The sequence below is a fragment of the Puma concolor genome, chromosome B1 (assembly GCF_028749965.1).
Source record: "Puma concolor isolate L17-30 chromosome B1, mPumCon1.1.hap2, whole genome shotgun sequence".
Taxonomy (NCBI): Eukaryota; Metazoa; Chordata; class Mammalia; order Carnivora; family Felidae; genus Puma; species Puma concolor.
In genome coordinates this window covers 123,025,581-123,042,763 of record NC_141670.1, presented here as the reverse complement: position 1 = coordinate 123,042,763, position 17,183 = coordinate 123,025,581, and the positions used below count along the sequence as shown (strand labels likewise).

The 17,183-nt window shown below is 39.6% G+C and overlaps 1 long non-coding RNA gene across 2 annotated transcripts; it reads left to right on the top strand.

Moving 5' to 3' along the window:
- Positions 1–12,803: 12,803 nt before the first annotated feature.
- On the top strand, positions 12,804–16,772 carry LOC147581858 (uncharacterized). Of its 2 annotated transcripts, none has more exons than XR_015250332.1 (3): positions 12,804–13,175; positions 13,446–13,824; positions 16,097–16,772. It is a non-coding gene; the product is annotated as an uncharacterized LOC147581858 (long non-coding RNA). The 2 variants fall into 2 exon arrangements; XR_015250331.1 differs by having other exon boundaries at positions 13,446–14,707.
- Positions 16,773–17,183: the final 411 nt, after the last annotated feature.

Genomic DNA, 17,183 nt, shown 5'->3' with positions numbered 1-17,183 from the left:
AAGTGTACATTCTGTGATCGCCAGCACATTGTTGGAAAGGAATTGCTTAAAGCTGTTAAGAGCCAGATGTTTTCAGGCTGTAGAACCTGGGACAACAAGATTTCCTCACACTCTTCTCAGTTGAAACTGTGAGGCGGTCTATCAGCAAGCTCGTGGCACTATTTTGGAAGGGCTAGATTTTCTTTATATTTCTAATCTATACTTAAGTGTTTCATTTGAAGATCCTTATCCGATAGAAAGGCGTCACCAAACTGAACCTCCCCGTTCGAATGTGCTCATGCTTATCTGACTCTTACCAAAATCACGGTCGGTAAAGCTGCATTTTCAGTGAATCTTCCCCTTTGGGAAACATTCCCTTCGAATTCGTCTCTCTTATTCTTCCTGGATGTCGTGCGTTACCGGTAACATTACTGTTTTGTCCTGCAGCTGTGGGTCTATCTTTTCATTGTTAAGCTTTACAATAACCATTTAAAGAGGAAATTATGTATTAACTTAAAAGGCCAATTAACTATGGTGCAGTAGACAATTACTTGAAATTTGGCACATTTAAAAGCCAATTTTGGCAATGTAGTGTTCAAAACACTAAATACCAATTGAAATAATGTGCTCATAAATCCAATGGAGTCCATTATGGAATTCATAACTATAAATAAGCCTTTCGCCTTTTGGGAGGTCAGGCACATTATAATAGGTACAATCTTTAGGAATTGAGTTAATCAGAGTGAATAGTTATTGAGCATTTATTAAAGGTTCCAGGCACTCTACTTGTTTTTTTTTTTTTTTTTTTCCGGCATTGCCACCTTACTTAATTCTAGCAGCAACTATGTGGGGTAGGGATTATTATCGTGGCCATTTTACAGATAGAAAACTGAAGTTCAGAGAGGTTAGGTAATCTACCGATGGTCCAGTGAAGGAAAGGACGAAAGCTCTTTGAAGACCTGCATCTTGGAAAAGAAGCTTTGGAAAAATGGGACCTGCTTGCTCACCCTATGAGATGCTGAAACAATGGTAGCAAAGAAATCATGTTCTGGAATTTCTGTTTAAAAAGTAGTCTGGGCTCACCTGCAGATGGGTAGCTTCCTTCTTTGAATGAGAAGATACACTTCTCGTGTTGTTTGATGTTCTTCACTGTATCCAGGAGAACATTTAAGCCTACCTTGGGGTGTGATGGATGAGAGAAGAGTTTTAAAGATTTTGATTTAAGGAGGAGGGGGAGCGGGGGAGAAGCACAATGAGATTTCCTGGTATCGAGACCTTACCAGTACTTTTTCCACTTTTGTTTTTTTTTTTTTTAAACAACACTTGCTGTAATGTATTTTAGTTTTTCGGCTTACCTGTGCCTATCCCTCCCCTTACTTTCGGGTGGAGAGTTTCAGGGAGAAGGAATGTGTCTTACTCAAACAAGGGTCCAAACAATATCTGAGAACTGGTAAGTATTCAATAAACACCTCAAAAAATGATGGCTGACTCCATCGGCTGTGTGTTGTCTTTTAAACGAACAGATCTCCCGGGCCCAAATTTGTGATTTTTTTTGGGGGGGGGGCAGTGTAATTATTAAAAGACTCTGCATTTTATGGTACTATCCTTACTTAAAGTCACAGAAGATTTACTCCTCTTCTAGATATGTCATCCTATGCTATGTTTAGGCCAGCATGTGTCCCTAATGATGACCGCACCTATGAAATAAGTTTGTTTTCCTGTTTTCCTGTTGTCCTAAAGGCAGGTAGAGATGTAAAAGTTTCTTTTCTTCTTTTTTGTTGATGTTGTTATTGCTGTTGCCGTTGTTTTGTACCATTACTTAAAAACATTCATGTTCCTTATCTGTACTTACAGTGCCTGTGCAGTAAGTTTGCATTTGACCAAGATAAGATGGACATTTTCTCTCGGTGCCAATTTACTGAAGTTTGAGAAGCTTCTACCTCGTCTTTTCTCCTTAAAGTCTTTTTCCTCCCTGTTTCTAGTCAAGCACTTACTAAATCATTAAGAGAAAAATGTAGGTCATCGTTTTAATGTGCATTGACCTTGTGATTTTTTCTTTCTAAACAACCATCTAAACTACATTTATTGGGACGCCTGGGTGGCTCAGTTGGTTAAGCATCCGACTTTGGCTCAGGTCATGATCTCACGGTTTGTGAGTTTGGGCCCTGAGTTGAGCTTTCTCTCTGTTAGCGCAGAGCCCATTTTGGACCCTCTGTCCCCCTCTCTTTCTGCCCGTCCCCAGCTTGCACATGTGCACTCTCTCGCTCTCTCTCAAAAATATATAAACATTAACAAGATGAAAACAAATCCACTACATTTATTGAGGAAAGTGGGTGGTTCAGTCTCACCATATAGCCACATAGCACAGAACAATCAAGAAAATTTGCAGAGTTTAGTCATGCTATGCTGCCCCTTTCTCCCCTTTGGTCTCTTTGATTCTGCACTTTGTCTTTGGACACTGAGGTCTTATTGGGGCAGGGCTATAGGAGCCCAACAACTGTCTCATGGGAGTTGTCCTTTCAGAGGCATAAAATAAGATTGTGGTATTGCGGGCAGTCTTGATAGACAAAAACTATCTATACTTTTTTTTTCCCCCCAGAAGGTTTTCTTTTGCTTTCACATTAACCACAAACTTATTTCTAAATGTAATTAACCACACCCTTATTTCAAAATTTTTTGGAATAATTTTTTCCGAAGTCTAATTGGTCACAGAATATCTTTGTTCTCTCGTTTCGATGGGATATAAGCAAATAACTTCTTATTCTAGCTTACAGTCTTCCTGCAAAATCACAGCTGAAATATACAGAGATCTTAGAAAAATTTGACTTTGCTAACGGTCTTGCATTGTTTTAGTTTTTATCCAGCCAGTTTGAATTTTGGGGAAAATTCAGCGGAAGCAAACATTTCATGTAAGTTTTGTCTGATCTTGATTACATTTTTACTTCTAATGAAGCACAGATTCTTTTTTTTTTTTAATTTTTTTTTAACATTTATTCATTTTTTTGAGAGACCGAGTGAGCAAGGGAGGGGCAGACACACACACACACACACACACACACACACACACACACACAGAATCCGAAGCAGGCTCCAGGCTCTGAGCTGTCAGCACAGAGCCCGACGTGGGGCCTGAACCCAGGAACTGTGAAATCATGACCTGAACTGAAGTCTGCTGCGTAACCAGCTGAGCCACCCAGGCGCCCCAAGGCACAAATTCTTCAATCAGCCAGCTCGACCTAAAAAAGCAGAAAAGCAGTGCTCCCTGACACAGTCAGTTTTTCCTGTTCTGGGGGATTATGTTCTTAAATAGCCTACTATGTTGTTTGCTGAGCAAACCTATCCTCCGTAGTTGTGCTGTTTTTGAAAATGGTTCTGACATTTTCAAAAGGTGACAGCACCTTGGGAGTCCCGAGCAGGGCTGAGTCAGAAGACCAACAATCTCCTTCCTTTCCTCTTCTTCTCTAGCACTCTCTCTTCCTTCGCTGTGTCGCCACACTTCCCACTGCTCTCCTGTTCCTACTTCTGATGTTTTGGTAACTTCTGTGCTGTGAACAGATTTAGTGTCTTCTCTGTATATATTTTTATATCACTCTCCACCTGTAAAAGTCACAATCCTCATGTCTACTTTGGGAAATTATACCCGTCCTTCAGGGCTAAACTTCAAAGCCATCTTCCATGCGAATCCTTTCTCAAACACCTCGCTGGGAGCCTCTTTGTTCCTCTGAACTTCTCTGGCATTATTGTTGGTACTGTTCCTCTTCCTTATTACTAGGATAATTTCTGCGCATCCTATCTCCCCTACTAGCCTGGGAACCCCTGGAAGGTGAAAACTCTAGAGTACACAGGCCAGTACCTTGTACAAAATAAGAGGTCAATTTTTTTTTTTTTTTTTTGAGCACATGAAAATAGTATCTTTGGGAACACGCACTCATGAGGGCAAATTGCATCCTTTCTGCCCGTGTCTCTTTCTTTCGCCTCGGATCCCGCAGGAGCAGACACTGCAGGGGAGTGGAAGGTCTGGTCTCTTTCTCTCCTGCGTCTAGGTCCAGCCAGCAGAGGCTTGCCGTTATGGGCCCTGATTAAAGGAAGTCCCATCCAGGTCATGAGACAAGAAAACACAGATGAGTTTGATCTCTATAATGAATTGTTTATTGGTTTCAGTGTCCATCTCGTGGAAATGAAATATTTATTTTCTTCATTTAATTCTTGGTATTGAAGAAATATGCTTATATAAGAACAGAAAAGACAATGCTCCTTGTTTTAAATGAAATTTTGACTGCATTTGAGAGATATCACTTGATTCACAGAGGAATACAAATCTTAATTATTAGACTGTGAAATGTCTCCAAGCAAAATTTTCCCATGATCTCATGAAGTATAACTTTGTAAAGTTCTAAACTCTAATTTAACTAACCAAAGGCAATGCACTCATGTAACTATAAAAGTTTAGGAGAGGAAGAGTAATGAGAAATAGTAAATAACTGAGCAACTCACCCAAAGCAGCAAGTAATAAATGCAAAAACTACTACTGTCAAAAATGTAATTGTAAGCATAAATCCAGGGGAAAATGTGTAGGGAATGTTTAAGATACATTTCAGTGGAAGGTATGTTAGCAGAGAGAGTGACAAAGGGCCCTGATAAAAGAAAGCAACACTTAAGACATGAAGCAAGAAAACTTGGTACATGCAGAGGAGACGCCCAGGCAACAGGAGGACGAAGCAAGACTCGACCAGAATGGTGACGAGGCCAAGAGCCAGAACTAAGTGTTTTCCCTGCTTCTTTGGAGGAGAGAATGAAGTGTGGCAGTCTAAAGTTGCATCTTTGGGACATTTATATAGGTTCATACCTATGTGAACTCTGTGGTTCCTTTCGCAGGGTATGGATTCACTCTTTTTCAGCAGTTCTTAGGATGTATCCAGAAAATCTCAGTATGAAGATCCACTGTCGGGATGGCACCTGCTGACAGCTTGAATCAGAATTTTTGGGAGTGGGCAGAACCAGGAGTAGCAGATTTGTAAGTGTTACACATCTTACAATTAGAACATACAACAAAAACGCCATTTCTTTATTGCATCCCTAACTGATTGAACTCCCTCCAAAATCTCTGTTTACTAGTTAGCAAATAAAAATCTAAAGGGCCCCTGTGGTTTAAGGCTTAATCAGATATAGTAATTTAAGCAGTGCATTTGGAAAATAGTTTGTCTTCCTGGGATAAGGATGTCCAGTTGTCCAGTAGCCTCTCTCTCTCCTTGCTTTGTTTCTTAAGGTGCTTGGAGCAGGGGTGTGATTTATGTGGCCTTGTGGGGGTGGGGGAGATTCAGGGTCTAGATGTATCTTGTTGACCTGATGCTCCTTCCCTGCCGTCATAGGCAGCTGATGTTTGTGGCCAGTGTAAGTTTCACTTGGGTTGGGCTCCTGCGCAGCCTTCTAGCCTTTCAAGGTAAAAGCACATTTCTTTGAAAAAACCCTGTGACCTAACATCCTCCGCTAAATAAATAAACAAATAAATAAATAAACAAGCAAACAAACCAAAACAAACAAAATGGCAAAAAACTCTGCAGTGTGTATATATATATATATACAGAGACAGATATATACCATATATTTAATTACTTATTTAATTAACTACTTATTTTTAATTACTTATTTTTAATTTACTTATTTAAAAGTTGTGGTTTTTTTGGTGATTTTTACGTGATTGATGAGAAAAGAATGTGGATGCCATATTACAATTACAGGTCTGAGAATCGAGTAAGAAATAATCGATTTAAAAGCAATTTTGTGATACACAAATATAACAGAGTAAATTATAGAGTAAGAGTTAGAGAGTAAGTTATTACTCTGTTAAAACATTGAGTCGTTTCCCCTTGATATTAATTAAATGATCTTGATACTTATCCTGGTATTGTTCAGAAATTAATGCTTGCTCATCATTGAATGCTAAGGAAACTGTAGGGCAGTGATCATGGCACATTGGCCAATATGGAAAATCGTTGTTTAAACAAAAATGACTGCTGTTGAAATGCTCACGGTTATACTCCTTAATATTGGCCTTCTGATATAAGGTATTATTTTCAGCTGTAGGTTGCAATGTAATTCTTTGCCTACATTTGTCATATTATGGGTACACATATTCATACTTCTAATTTGGAAATAAAGGAAAACTATTTAAAATGGAGTTGGAAGCCCTGAAGGGGGCGCTTTCAGGCACATACCACTCGCTGCAGCCTGCGTAACCGGCAGAAAGAAGGAAGGTGGGAATTATTTTGGTAAGGGAGAACATTTATCACATACGAGTTTTATCTCCTGCTTTTAAGAAAAGGAAGGAAGATCCCTGCCTGCCCCAGCAACAAAGCACTAACCACAGCTGGCAGCCAATGAGGAATGCCACAACCTCAAACTTGTTCTCCAATCAACTTTTGCTCAGAACAGCCCTCCCCAATTTCCCCCTGAAACCTAATAAAAGCTGCCCTGCCCTTTGTCTCTTCAGACCTGTCTATGGTTTGCCATAGCTTGCTTGTCCCAAATTGCAATCCCTCTGCTCTTCCTGAATAACATTGTTTTTCTGCTTAAATAAAATTGCTCTTTGCACTGTTTAAAGTTAACACTAATATAATGTTTTCCATCTTTTGATGTCAAATACACCATTCTGTGAAAAGTTGCCTCTTAGTTACAAAACTTCCAGGAAGTTTTTTTTGGATTTGAAATCACACGTCTGGTGGTATTTACCCCAAACGCCAGCAATCTGCTGAAAAGTGAAACATCCTTAGAATCCCTCCTGTTTGAGTTGGAGAGAATGTGAATGATCATTTATGCTTTCTAATATAAAGACCACACTCTCTTTTCTTGGAAGATGAGTGCCAAAGAAAGACTTCTATCTTTATTTAAACATCTGTTAACACCACCTTCTACAATCAGGGATATTTTACCTTTCCAATTCTACTTGGTTTAAGTGTAACTTAAAAGGTATCTTTTATTACATTTACCTCTTTTGACTCTAAAAGTTTAGCTTTTCTGGCATTGCTTTAGTTTTTATTACGTTTTAATTGTATTTTTCATTGAGTGTACATCTTTGCTTTCATCATGTAAAAAATTTGTTTACCAGGGAGCTTCCTTTGCAACAAACTGGTTTCATTGGACACATCCCTTTTTTCTTTCTCCAGAACCCACACACTACTCAGTAATTAGAATTTTACTCTCGGGTTGACATTATGATGCTTCTGTGTAAACACAAAGCACGGGCTAAAATGGTTTGCCTGATTTCTATAAAGCATACTTACCATAGTTGTGTCTGGAAACACCTAGAAAAAAATGTCTTTTTCTCCTCTTCTCCCCCGCCCCCCTCCTCCTTTTTTTCTGGATGATTGGCATGATGCAGTTATTAGGAGAAATTAAATAGAAAGGTATAAGAAAGCATGTTTAGTGTTCTGGCTACCAGATTCCAGAGATAACGTTCTACTATTTCTGAACTTTGTCAGTGATGGTTGGAAATAGGCTAGCCTTATGAAACACAATTTTTCAAAATACCCCTTTTGAAAATGTTGTAAAAAATGCCTTATGTACTTAGAATTTTTTAAATAGTGATTATCTCTGGTGGTAGAATTATGGGAGATTTTCGTGTTCTTTCTGCCTCTCTGTTTTCTAATTTTTCTCCCCCATCCCCTCAAAACAAACAAAAACTATTATATTTAAAATTCAGTGGTCTCCATTCTACGTTAAAAAAACACAATGCATTCATTTCACATAATTTATGTAATGCTAATATCTGTCTTAATCAAATAGTCATGCTTTTAGCCTGCTGTCTTTTACTGTGGTTTCTTATTCCACCAACTCAGATACCTTGTGAATTTCTCTCCCCTGAGAGGTTACACCCAAAGAATGCAAAAAATAACCTGTGGACACGTTCATTCATTTGGTTGTTGGTCACCTGCTATTACGGACACTTTTTAAAAAAATTAAACTGAATTCAATTCAAATTGGTTATTTTTCCAAAGATTGGCAGGAGTTCTTCCTTTAACGGATTTCTTCTGACATCTGAATACTGACATCAAATGAATGTAGAGTCCAGTTTTTGTCCACATTGCTGTGTAATCGGTAAGTCCTCCATCTTGGAAATCCACATTCTTATTTTCAGGGTTGTTTTGGCATATAATGTGTTCTAAATTGCTGGAAATGGACCAGAAAAGAGAGTCTGACAGTTTTCATTATTCCTTTTTCCTTCTACTTTTATGACAGGGAGACTGTCATCTTCTCTTTTGGGCTATAAAGAGAGACCCTTTGGAATTAAAAGTAAATTTCAGTGTTTCCTTTATTTGTATTTTTGCCCAGTGTCAGAGCAGGATAGTTGCAGAGGACGATGTGGTTCCATTGTCTTAGTAGAAATTAATATCTTCTGTAAGATGGAGGGGTCAGTAAATGAGTGACAGAGACATGCCAATCATGAAAGCTCTGCCCAGTGGTCTAAGATTATGATACTGCTCAGCGGTGGTCACATCGTGCTCAGAATAGTATCTTGAGACTTGAGCACATCCTTTACAGGGAATAGACAAAGCACCACACATTCATGCTGGGCTATCACAGCATCAATGTAGCATTTTCTTTAAAAAAATGTTCTTTCTTTTAATGTTATTTATTTGAGAGAGAGAGAGACAGAGAGACACACACACACACACACACACAGAATCCGAAGCAGACTCCAGGCTCCAAGCTATCGACATGGAGCCCGATGTGAGGCTCGAACTCGTGAACCATGAGACCATGACCTGAGCTGAAGTTGGACGCTTAACTGACTGAGCCACCCAGGCGCCTCCAGCATTTTCTTCACCATCATTCTTTACCCATATTATATCATTAAGAGATAAGTATTGTTATTGCCATTTTTTATAGATTAGGAGACAAGCGCAGAGACTTTGCTTGATGAAAGTCATACATCAAGGTTGGAGATAAGATTAAAACCCTGGTTTTTCTGACTTTGATACTCTTGCTCAAAGGGGCATTACCCCTCACTGCATCCTGCCCAACGAGAGGAATCAGGACATATGAGAAAACACTGAAAAACTGTTAAGGGGCATGTCAGGGAAGAGTGGAAAGAAAAGGAAACTTGTGGAGGGAATAGAAGCTGTCATCAAGCATTTAAAGGGCTGTAATGTGGAAGAGAGGTTAGATTTTTTTTTTTTTAATGACTCCACAGGAAATAAAAGGATTCTTGTCACTGAGACATAGATCAAAGAAAGATTTTGCTAACTCTGAGATGTGTACAGAATAGGGTTCCTTTTGGAAAAATGAGATTCCTGTCTCTAGATGTGTTGCCTAATTGGTAGAGAGACAGTTGGAAATGTACATTAGATGTGTGGTGGGGTATCTTTAAAAATGCCTTTCAACGGTGAAATATGTGTCTAAACACACTTTGTGGGCTAGAGAACATTGATCTGAAAACTCATGCATTTTAATAGGATTTGTACTTAGAGTTGTTTCCTGGTAATAATGAGAGTAAACTATATGCACTGTCTTCTTCAGTTTCCTGAGTGTTCTTAGTGAACTTAGGGGATGTTTGCCACCGTGGTTGTTGTCTGTGGTTGGAGAAAGCTGAACGATTCCTTCTAAAAGAAAGTCTGTTATTCTGGTTTCATTGATTACACGCCCAAGTCTCGTAATTTTGTAGCGGCTAGATGGGCAGAGTGGACAAAAACTGTGTTTCCTCTAAGAGACCCACTCTGGATGCTTGCTCTTCATTATCCTTTCTGAGGTGGAAATAACCCATCACACTGGCAAAGGTGAAAAGAATACATTCAAGCCTTGAGTATTTCCTAATTTGTATGCCATTTTGCTTTTAGTTTAGAGCGCATAAACTCAGAAGTTGCTCAAACGGCTTAGCAGGCAACATAGCAGTGTAATGAATGATGGGTTTTGAAAGCACTGACCATGTTGAACCTGAGAAGACAAAAGCTGGGCTTCCCGCAACTGATCTTTACTCAAGAGTATTTACTCAAAACAATTACTTGAAACACAACGATGGTATCGTTTCCCCAAAAACTTCCATGTTACTTCTTTTTCCTTTTTTTTTTTTTTTCTCCCATGCTACTTCTTAATCATAGCTCAAGACAAATAATCAGAGACCCTGAAGCACTTTTAGTTCCAAAGCTGTCTGGAATGTTCCATGGGGTCATGAAAAGGGTTATGCAATGATAATCTCTGGTAGAGGTGGAATGTCCTCAGAATCTGAAGGGGGGAGCAGAGGCAGCGTAACTCCTCCCAGAGTGGGGTGGATATGACTTGTCTATTTCATAGTCTCCTTTATTATTCTGTCAATGTTTACTTTTTATTTTCATCAAAGTATTAATTGTACACAACTTTAAGAGTCAAGTGATATTACAAGGTTTGCTTTATCTTCTCACCATCTCATTTCCCACTCCCAAGATGTGATCATTTTCAACTCTTTCAGCTCTTCCTTCCAGCAATGACCTGTAATTTCTAATAGCATGTTTCTGCTACTACTCTACTACTTTATCCGATTTTATGTTTTAGATGCTATTTGTTGACTGTAGAAGATAAAGATTTTGCTTTCTTATACCCTTCATACACAGACATGTTTGTTCTTTCTGAAAACTTGTAAAATAGCATTATGGTAAAGTCCATTATCGGGGTTTTCATTATTTTGTCCTTGTAAATATTCATGGTAAGGGTACTTCTGGTGCAAACTTTAATATTTGTTGTGAATTTATTGGCTCTTTTTTTTTTTTTTTTTTTTTTTTGTCTTTTGCTCATCTTTCTTCAAGTTTCCGGTTAAGGTTTCCTATATCCTCTAACAGCTCTGTAAACTAACTTTCAGTCCATTTCTACACACCTTTCCTTCCTCCTAAGCTACAGTCCTGGGACTCTGCTGTCATTCAAAGAGATGTACTCTAGTGTTATAGCTAGATTGCATTTCCTGTCATGATCTTTTGGATTTAATTCTTTGTTTTGATGGAACACAAACTCTAACAATCTCCTTAAAAAAAAAAAAAAAAGAGGTTCAGGGAGGCAACCTCTTTGGAGAAGTTGGATGTCTGAAGATGTGTTTATTCAAGTCTAATGTTTGATTGATCTAGATTTGTATTTGAAAAAGTTGTGTTCTCTATCTACAGCAGAGAACTCAAATGGTAAGAATCTCTGGTCCCTGACAATACTATCCAATCTAGTTTGCATTTAGGAAGAGAGTGGCCTAAGGGCAAATTCAGGGCCTACTGACAATAGCTTCTCTGGGTCGTACCAGGACAAAGTTTACTTAGAGATATTGGCTTTACTTGAAAAGATGATGGTGTGTTGTTATCTCACTGGGTAGTAGTGTTGCATACCCACTGGCAGCTCATTTTCCATATACTATTAGAAGGAAATGGGCCTTACCAGACCATGCTTTTGTGTGTGACCAAAATAGAGTATGTACTCACACTTTTAGAAAAGTGAAGCACAGACAGAAATATTATATGCTCTAATTCTGAGACTCTTCGCCTGAAGTCTTCTATGGATCATCTGTGTGGGTCCTTGAACTCCCTGAACGGGCATGCAAATTTTATTTTGTGTTACTTACATAGGCTAAGCTTCAGTGACCTAATAATAAGGTGGAGACAATGTTAATAGTTCCTCGTATGGTGGCTGTGATTTTTCATATTTAAAGAGAACTATGACACGCAAAAAAGTTGAGAACAATTGAATTCCAATCCCCTCTTTCTTCCATTTAGTAGATGGAGAAGCAGATTCCATAAAGGTTAGATGTCAAGTTGATGTAACATGCGTTTCCACCATAGCTGGGTCCAGAGCATTGGTTTTCTGACTCCTTACCTGGGAGTCTTCCCACATAAGCTTCAGCCAAGGTAATATTTGAGACTTACTATCAATTTTCCCCATCTGTTTTCCGAGGGAAGGTTGAGGTGAAGTTTCTTTTCCTGAGATTCATTGCTCACGATGAAATGTGGCTGAAAGAGGCTTCTGAAACCAGAAATTGTCAAGGGAGCAACATTTATTTTTCTCATTATTCATTCTTCTAGCTAGGCCATGAGAAACATGTGAATATGGATAAATCAATGTAGATGCAAAGTCTTGACAGTATTACTTGGCTCAAGTGTATGCTGGAGTTTCAAGACAATTACAACCATGCTGCAAGAATAAACATTCTGCTCAAGCACTTTGACCAAGGAAACCAGGGTCTTTGTTTAATTGACCTCTTTTGGAAAAGAAGTTCATGTAACTCTATGGGAGTAAGCTCATTAGTTGACATTCTGTGATCACAAAATATTAAGTTTTGAACACTAATTACACTTAATTTCTTACCTGCGCATATTGTTTCATTATTTACAAAGTGCTTTCACATATTATTTTATTTAAAAACAATCTGGCATGGAACGTGATCCTTCCCCACATTTACAAATGAGAAACTGAGGACAAGGATTTGAAGAGATTTGCCTGAAGTCATGTAGCTAATAAGGGTTAGAACTGGAACAAGAACACTTGCCTTCTGATTCCAAGTCCTGTTCTTTTTCCATCAAGCCATGTGGCCTCTTAATCACCATCAGTCATGCTATGTTTCGTACTCCCATGATAGATACATTTTAGAGGTAAGGGTGAAATCGCAATGGGCATGCTGTCCTTGAGGGTTTGCAGCAATGCCCTGCGTGAAGGAAACATACTCGATTAGCCTGCCAGATATGAACAGGCTCAGGGCATGTGGCCTCGGGGAGTGGCCAGATACAGGATCCTAGGGAATTTGGACCAACGCAATCATTCACCCAGAGATCAACTTGACTCCTTCTATTTCAGGTAGGTGTTAATAGTAGATGAGGGTACAAAATTCTATACAAAGAACATGAGGCAAGGGCTCCCACAAAGATTTATTAAGTTACTATACTCCTCGAAGGACCTAGCATAATGTAATTCACGTCCAATTTTTTGTCAGCTACGGGGATCAAGGATGGTTTTCTTTAAATTTTTTTTTTTTAACGTTTTATTTATTTTTGAGACAGGGAGAGACAGAGCATGAACAGGGGAGGGTCAGAGAGAAGGAGTCACAGAATCTGAAATAGGCTCCAGGCTCCGAGCTGTCAGCACAGAGCCCGATGCGGGGCTCGAGCTCACGGACTGCGAGATCACGACCTGAACTGAAGTCGGCCCCTTAACCCACTGAGCCGCCCAGGCGCCCAAGGACGGTTTTCTTTAAAATGATGGTGAGTCAAGATTTTCATCCCTTGGTTTTACCTGCCAAGTAAATAAAATAAAATGATAGCTAAAATAAACAATTGCTTTTCATTAAACTCATCTTCTTTAAACTTAAATTTTAATGAAAAGAATATTTAAAAACTCCCAGTTTTTTACTTTGTGAATAAATCTGCCATATGCCAGGACGTGAGCTGATATTCCTAATGAAGTCAGCATTTCTGGCTTGCTTGAGTTGGAGAGAAAAGTTTTAAATGTTTCTCCTGTTCTTGATCCCACAGGTGGGATCTCATATGGCCATGTTCAAGATCAGTGACGTTTTCAGAAAAGAGTAAGAATCGATGCAACTGCAGTGGGAAGCCTGGAGCAAAGCCTGAGGGTCAAGTTTGACAGAGCTCAGGACTGCTCTGGATGCATGACACACCTTGGCTTCACCAGACCCCAAGCATGACCTCATTTTCTCATAAATAGAGAAATGCCTCTTTAGCAAGGAGCTTACAATCTTCTATGTAAAATAAAAATTGTCCTTCTTGGATATATTCCTGCTGGAGTCCTGAAAAGCTGGAATTCGTTTCGAACACCATATATATCTAAGTTGTTTGAAGATATTGTTTCAAAGAGATGCCTCAGGAACCACTTAAGAAGAATACTCAGCTTCAGGTCCAGCACGCTTGGCTTTAAATGCTTGACAACCTCGTTTTGCCCTGCCCCAAATTTCTCACTCCATTCTCACCATTTTCTAGAATACTAACCTCTCCAACTTTCCTCTTTTATGCCTTCCCATCAGCATAGTTTTATTTACTATTGCTTGCATTTTTCCTACATGTCTTTAGTAATTTGACGAAGGCCTTTTGGGAATGCCTCCGGCTCCATGGTCCTTGTGCTTTATGGAGCCTCTGCTCACCACCCAACCTTTCTGGCCTCTTGGGCAGAGCCCAGACATAACGTGGGGGTCCCTGAAGAGGCTATGTATGAACGATAAAAAATGACTAACCCCAATTAACTAGACAACTTAAAATTAACTTTCATTTGGCCTCTACTTCATCTGTATCGGTGTCTTTCAGTTGTCTGTATCCATAAGGTCCAGGTACATTTCTTCAGTATTCCACTGGCTGGAAAGACGGAGGGAGGGCAGGCAGTGTATGTAAACAGCTCAGCAGCTGCTGGAAAATCTTGATGGGCATGCTGTCAGTCTCCTTTGCTATTTCCCCCTAGCTCTGATTGTGGCTCTGAATTCTTTAAAGACTAAAGAGAGATTCTTGTGTTTGACAACTAAACTAACAGCTCGACGAGGGGAAAAAGACTGCTGAAATCTGTCAATGAATGTTGCTAACATATGTTGCATTTATGGACAGGGAGAACACTAGACCTAGCAAGTCTTTGGAAAGATGTGTGAGCTGGCTGACAGCTGTGACAGCTCAGCACAACAAGTTAAAGTAACACTGAGCAGTGGGTTGTGTCCAGTGAGACTTGGTTGGCCACAGATGACAATTCTTCTCCCTGAGCTATTTCTCTAGTGTCGATGATTAATATCAAATGTCGGGTAAGGCTCACTTCCAACAATAAGGTTGAAGCTACACTCAGTTAACAGAGCATAGGATTTTAGTTTTCCATAGCTCACTCAAGCCATCCAGGCCCTTCCTAGGGGGTTATCCCCAGGGTGAGTTAGATAAAAGGAGAGCTGCAAGGCTCTGCTTCCAGAAGCAAAGCTTCAAGCAGTGCACGACGGAAGCAGATACTTATCACTTGCATGAGGAAAGGTGGAACAGGCATTTTTTGGCCAAACGTGTTGGATAGACTAAGATTGAAGATTGCGGGATAAACTCAGGTGGATCCTGGAGGACACACAATCGTGGAACAAATAGTTTCACTGAAAACCAAAGTTTAGATACATATTTTCAGGGTAAAGAGGAAGTTCTTTGACTTTAGGTGTTGATGCATATATTCCGCAATATAATTGACCATAAATGTAGGCGTGTGTGTGTGTGCATGTGTGTATGTTTATATATTTTTCTTGCTTTTGATGCCTATCATAGACAGGGTGTGTAAGCATAAGAAAAATAAAGTGTATATATTTCTTTTGCTAAGGATATTTTTATAAGAGATGTTTAAAATCAGAAGTGTTAATTTTACATTGTGTGTATAGAAAACGTAGATGGTTTTCTATCTTTTGTCTCCAGATATGGGTTATTTGTGAGCCTTAAAGCATGAGTGCATTTCTGCATCAGCTGATCACACTTTTGGGGGGCAGCTGGGGGGCACAAAAGTGTGGAGGGGCATCTGGGTGGCTCAGTTGGTTAAGCGTCTGACTTAGGCTCAGGTCATGATCTCGCAGTTTGTGGGTTCCAGTCCCGTATCGGGCTCTGTGCTGACAGCTCGGAGCCTGGAGCCTGCTTTGGATTCTGTCTCCTTCTCTCTCTGCCCTCCCCCACTTGTGCTCTCTCTCTCTCTCTCTCTCTCCCTCTCCCTCTCTCTCTCAAAAATAAATAAACATTAAAAAAATTAAAAAATAAAGCAAAAGTGTGGATAATAAAAACTAATATAGAAATACAAAGTCAATATTAAATAAATCCCTATTATAAATGAAGGGACTGTGGTTTCTAGTGAACGGTTTAACATGCATCACAGAATGGGAATTTGAATCTGAGAGCACCTGGATCTGTGCTTACAGTGCTTTAATCAGACAAGATCTCTGTGTAACATCAAATGCCAATGGGATCTTTGATGGCTGTAGGACACGTCAATGCATTTTTGTATGCCCAGAAGTGGCAGTGAGGGTTCGATTGGTTTTGAAACTAAGTTTACGTGACACCAAAATTAGCAATTAAAAATTAAAAAAAAAAATTCAGTCTCTTTTCCTTCTATTTTTTTCAACAATTTTAAACAAGTTAGCTGTTAATGACTTTAATGGGATGTTTTTGTTTTTAAGTAGATCCGTTCTGTAACGTTGGCACACACCAAGGAAAAGCACAGTCCAGAAGCTATGCGTTTCTTTTTTCTGGACCACTCATCTTTTTGGTATGCTGGCACAATTGTTTGCAAGCTCTCATCATCATGGGGAAGTCATCTATTAAGAACCATCTGCTGAAGAGAATTCCAGTCCCTAATATTACATCGCTGCTGGAGCTGTCCATGTTCTTCCCCACTGCCCACCACTACCTTTCTCACATTGCTTCTTTGTGTCTGTGCATGGAGAACAAACAAATGTACGGGATTTGTTTTACTTAAGACTTAGCGTGGTGGAGCTAAAAGTATAGTTCACTGCCTCTCAAACGTCAACGTGCAGAGGAGTCACCTGAGACTCCTATTAAAATGCAGATTTGGGGCGCCTGGGTGGCTCAGTTGGTTAAGCCTCTGACTTCAGCTCGGGTCATGATCTCATGGTTTTTGGATTCCAGCCTTGAGTCGGGCTCTGTGCTGACAGCTCAGAGCCTGGAGCCTGCTTCGGATTCCGTCTCCTTCTCTCTCTGCCCCTTCCCCTGTTTGTGCTCTATCTCTCTGGTTTTTCAACTTCCACTCTGTTGACATTTTGGGCTGAATAATTCTTTATTGTGAAGGAATGTTTTATGCATGACACGATGTTTAGCAATATCCCTGGCTTCTACTGACTTCTACTGTAGTGTTCTCTTCCTCTAGTCGTGACAGTGAGAATTTATCTTCCAACATCGCCAAATATCCTTTGGGGATAAAATCACCCCACGTTGAGAACCACTAGGGTAGGGGTTATCATGAAGGATTCTGGATTGGAATGCTTGGATTCAAATTCTGGCTTACTTACTGTATGAGTGGCCATAGGCAATTTATATAATTTTTCTGAGCCTTAGTTTTCTCCTCTGTAAAATGGGGATAATAATAGTATCTACCTTAGATATTCATAGTGTCAGGATAACAACACAGGAGGTTTCTGAATTTTCCTCCTCCCACTGACACACCAAATATACAGCTACACATGAAGCAACTTCTTCTGAGAGAAATCCAAAAACCAGCTGAATCACTCCTACACATCAGACAACTGGGGA